Source organism: Limulus polyphemus, unplaced genomic scaffold (assembly GCF_000517525.1).
Source record: "Limulus polyphemus unplaced genomic scaffold, Limulus_polyphemus-2.1.2 Scaffold383, whole genome shotgun sequence".
NCBI lineage: Eukaryota > Metazoa > Arthropoda > Merostomata > Xiphosura > Limulidae > Limulus > Limulus polyphemus.
In genome coordinates, this window is record NW_013665993.1 from 454995 (window position 1) to 459865 (window position 4871).

The following is a 4871-nucleotide window of genomic DNA, read 5'->3' on the forward strand; positions in this document are numbered from 1 at the left end:
CTTGCAACAGTATCCGGTCATGTGACCTCTTTGTTCTATACTGTACATATATATCTGTGTCAGTGTGAAGTACTTGTACCTGATGATGACAAAACTTTGTCGAAACGTCGCACATTTGCTGTTATGTTAAACTTATATTAAAGTTTCTTCTTCATTACCCATTCAAGCCGTTTCCAAGCATTATTAGTCTCAAAATGGGTTCCTCGTCATCGAAAATATAATGTTTATAAGACCAGAACTCTCCAAGGAAAAAGTAATATATTTTTTTTAATTTAAGCAAATATTTATTTAAATGTTTATCACAGCTTAGTAGGCCCTTAAAAGGAGTTACCTTTACTAATTATCTAAAGATTTTTATTGTCCATGCAGATCTACGAGTATAAAAGAAGGGTTTAATTAGATTCACTTTAACATCTCAAGGAGGATTTGCTTGTTAATTTGTTGACGATTTTAATCGCCAAGGCAGAATCAGCAGTAAGAAAATGTTTTACTTAAATTATAAAGTAAGTTCTTCTCTTCCAGATAGATTCTTTGGGATTTTACTAGCAAATAATCCCTTGACGATTTTATATGTTAAAAACAAAAACAGTGAGGAGAAAGAGAATAATTTAAGCAACTTAAGCTGGAAACTGGGATTTTAACTCAGAAAACATTCATCTTAAATTTATGATAATCTTTATTTAGAAATTATGAAACTAATTCTATTTTCACCTACAATCGAATTATCTGTTGATAACAATGAAAGTATGAACATTCACTTTCTCACAATAATTTATAAATAGTTAATTAACATATAGTTCTCATACTATTGTTGTTTGCTTTATCCGTTCCAGGAATAAGAACACTATCCTACTGGTTCACCATTTCTTTTCATCCGTTCCAGGAGTAAGAACACTTTCAATATTTCTTTTCATCCGTTCCAGGATTAAGAACACTTTCAACATTTCTTTTCATCCGTTCCAGGAATAAGAACACTTTCAACATTTCTTTTCATCCGTTCCAGGATTAAGAACACTTTCAACATTTCTTTTCATCCGTTCCAGGAATAAGAACACTTTCAACATTTCTATTCATCCGTTCCAGGAATAAGAACAAATTCAACATTTCTTTTCATCCGTTTCAGGAATAAGAATAATTTTACTATTTCTTCTCATCCGTTCCAGGAATAAGAACACTAGCCTGCTGGTTTGCCATTTCTTTTCATCCGTTTCAGGAATAAGAACTCTTTTACCATTTCTTTTCATCCGTTCCAGGAATAAGAACACTAGCCTGCTGGTTTGCCATTTCTTTTCATCCGTTCCAGGATTAAGAACACTTTCAACATTTCTTTTCATCCGTTCCAGGAATAAGAACACTTTCAACATTTCTATTCATCCGTTGCAGGAATAAGAACACTTTCAACATTTCTTTTCAATAATTGTAGAAGTTAATCCAAATAAAATGATGTTAAAAATAATATTATGTTATTAATTCACACCTTAATTCTACTTTGTAAATGACTCAATAAAGTTGATGATAATTGTAATTTATTTACTTAATCTAGTTCACACAACAGCTGTTTTTTTGTTCATGCAGTTGGTGTTACAAATGGCGTCTCGAACACTATTACGTTTGTTGTAGCCTAAGCACTGATACGACAGATATAGGGTGGTTAACATATTATTATTTGCTTTTACTCATAAGTTCTTAGAATTTTTTATATGTTGGAATATAATTTAGTTTAATACTATCTTTTGCTTTTAACCATAAAGTTATACTAAAATTTCTTAACTATTAAAGACATTATATGTAAAGTTTGTTCAATATCTCTATAATTTTAAGCTATATTTTCTGTATCGGGCTTATTAATTATATCCTTAAATTAGATGTCCATAGCCATTGTGCAAGATTCTGTCACTGATACGAAAAAAAAAATGTTTTACTGTAAATAGAGCCTCCAAGATAATATATTTCAATTTAAAAACGTTCATGGCTTTCATATTATCTTTTTTTTATTCGTGTTTTGAAAATATATAGTAACTCATTATATAACCCTTTATTTAAAGAAGATTTTCCCTACATTACGACCTTAATTTCTACTAGTTTGGGAGGATCTTAATCTCTACTAGTTTGGGGTTGGCCGATATTTTGATTCAGTTAAGAATTTTTACACCCGGGCTGGTCCAGTCGGCAACCACATAGGACTGATTTGAAGACTTGTTTCAATGTTTGGAAGTCAAAATACCTTTAAAATACTAATAATTCAGTAATAAAAATACACTTGTGATATGTAAATCGTGTTCAGCAATTAATAATTTTCTTTACTTTAAGAGCATGAAATCGTACAATACACTTCCGAAGGTTACTGTTACCTATTCATTTTTTTAGGCTTATGAAATAAATTATATTAAATTTTTTGTGTGTGTGCTGTAATTAGGATTTTAGAACGATCCCGGAATTAGTAATTAGGCAACATGGTACAGTTATTTCCTGGTGCTGTAACTGATGTCAGTAATCTACCAAAGGTCTTATCTTATAGTGGGGACTTTGCTGCACAGCTAATAAGTCAAGTACAGAAGAAAAATCTAACGTCCAGAACATAATTACACCACCTTTATCCTACTATTTTGAAAAGATTTTCAGAAGAGTGAAAAAAATATTTTACAAGATGTGCTATAAGTAGTTGTAGTTCTATTTGATTTGCATGGCTTCAGTTTGTTGTTTTCTTTTGTTATTGTTTTTAAACTGTCTACATGGTTTTAAGTTATCAGCTATATCTCATTTTCCGAAATAGATCACTGTAACATCAATGGAAAACAACCTGGAGGCTTGTAGAAGGAAAAAATCGGTTCATTAGGATGTATATTACGAGTTATGATAATAATAATATTTTACAAGCTTTCATTTTGTTTGATTTTGATTTGACTAATTCATTAATTATTGAGCTTATCACAGTAAGTATTTATGGAAAATCTATTACATAATTGAATTGTTACTCATTATAACAGAAACATATATTTTTCTTACATGCTGGTCAATATTATTGAGTACATATTCACAGAAATATAAATTGTTTTTGATCTAAACATCTTATCTCCACCATTCTACCGATCTAGTCCAGAAAGTTGAAGAACACTAACAGTAACCCGTTATTGATGATTTTCTTGTTTCGTATTTTCATTTTCTTGGTTGCTATTATGCTACCAGGAACAGATGGTCTCCAGTCGTCAAGAAGGCGACCAGTGGTCGTTACAAGTAAGAGTTTAGTATGTTATAGAAGGATGTCCATCACTTTCGTTGTTGTTTATACCGCTTTACCGTCAACGAATTCAGTGTAAAAATATAAAGCTAAATTAAAAGTATAATTTTAGATTTTCCACAAAAGTAACTGTCCAGCTGTAAACACTTCTAGCTTCCATTCTCCCGAGCAAAAACACGAGATATAAAAGATGTACTACACCCACACACATATAAATTTATAATAATGTCTATTAATCGGTATGGTTATGCTCTAAGGCTAAAGTTTTAGGAAATAAATATCAGTATTAAGATTAATTTCGCCAATTATTCTAAATTCAGCCAGTGTCTAAATTTACATTTATTTATTTGGGTCTTTGAAGTAAAATCTCAAACTTTAATTCTTCAGATGGGACTGAACAGACAACAACTGGCAGTTAAGCTGAATTTTTGAACTACATTGCTGGAGAGGGTGTTGTTACCAAGTTAACTATCTGTCTTTATTATTGACTAAAAAACACGATTTTGTCTATCTTAAACAGCCCGGCGTAGATTCTTCAATATTACTGATAATTGCATTTCCGTTCAGGTAGCTCCATCTTCCGCCAATTTGTTTCTGTTCATAACCTTTCTATCCAGTTTTGATCGAAATGTCAGCATTTTTCTTTGTTTACAGCCCTCCTCTCCTGGCTGGCTCTGCATTTCAACTTGTTCTTTTCTTGCCCAAGCTGAAGTAAGATGTCAATCCTTTTTTTTTTGGACAAATTATCTCTAGATGACGCCTCGTTTTTCCTCTTCAGAGTCTTCTTTCTCAGGTTAGCTCCCGTCAGAATTTATAATTTTTTTTCGCCAATTGTCAATTAAAAGGCTTTTACTTATACTTCTTAATAGTAGAAATATATTCTATGTTCTTGTTGGGCTTGTGATTCTTCTACAGTAGGTGTCTGTGACTTGTTGGCGATAAATTCAACGATAAATGAACAGCATGCACTTCACTTGTTTTTTCAAAATAATATATATATTCAGAACAAGTTAAATGTATGTACAACAAAGTATTCCCACTATAGAGATTATAGGCATATTATAAACACTATCTATATAGTTCTATTCTTCTTGTCAAAAGTCCACTTAGGCCTATCCAATTAATTTAGAATTTCAATTGGCAAGCCGAACTACCTTATTTATTACTATCGCACTAGTATTCATTTACAGTTGAGGCGCAAGTTACCGTAATCGTTTGGTCTTCTTTCTTCTAAATGTCCTCTGTTCCTTTTGTCAAAGTGCACTCAGTCTGATTCACTAACTTTAGAACCACGCTTTGACGGAATAAATTATTCTTCTTATCTCCTTTTCTACTGTTATTCTTACTCTAACATATTAAACTTTAGGCCTTATGTTAATCGTTAGGCCTATCACTTCTACGGTAGTTAACTTCACGCCAAATATTTTCCTTACCCCTAACTTTACTCTCTTCTGCTATTTTTTGTCTGCTGTTTCCTCTCGTCTCATAATATATGTATATTTATTAATTAATTGTCTGCTCGCCTTCTAGAAATCTCTATATTCTCGACGTCAGTGTTATGCACGCATCCTTCGGTAGTCTGAATATCAATGAATTATAAACACAACTTCCTACAATCGTCTGCTATTAACTC

The 4871-nt window shown here is 31.8% G+C and overlaps 1 pseudogene; it reads right to left on the reverse strand.

Moving 5' to 3' along the window:
• Nucleotides 1-4871, reverse strand: part of LOC106457870 — a 45013-nt pseudogene that overhangs the window by 24973 nt on the left and 15169 nt on the right.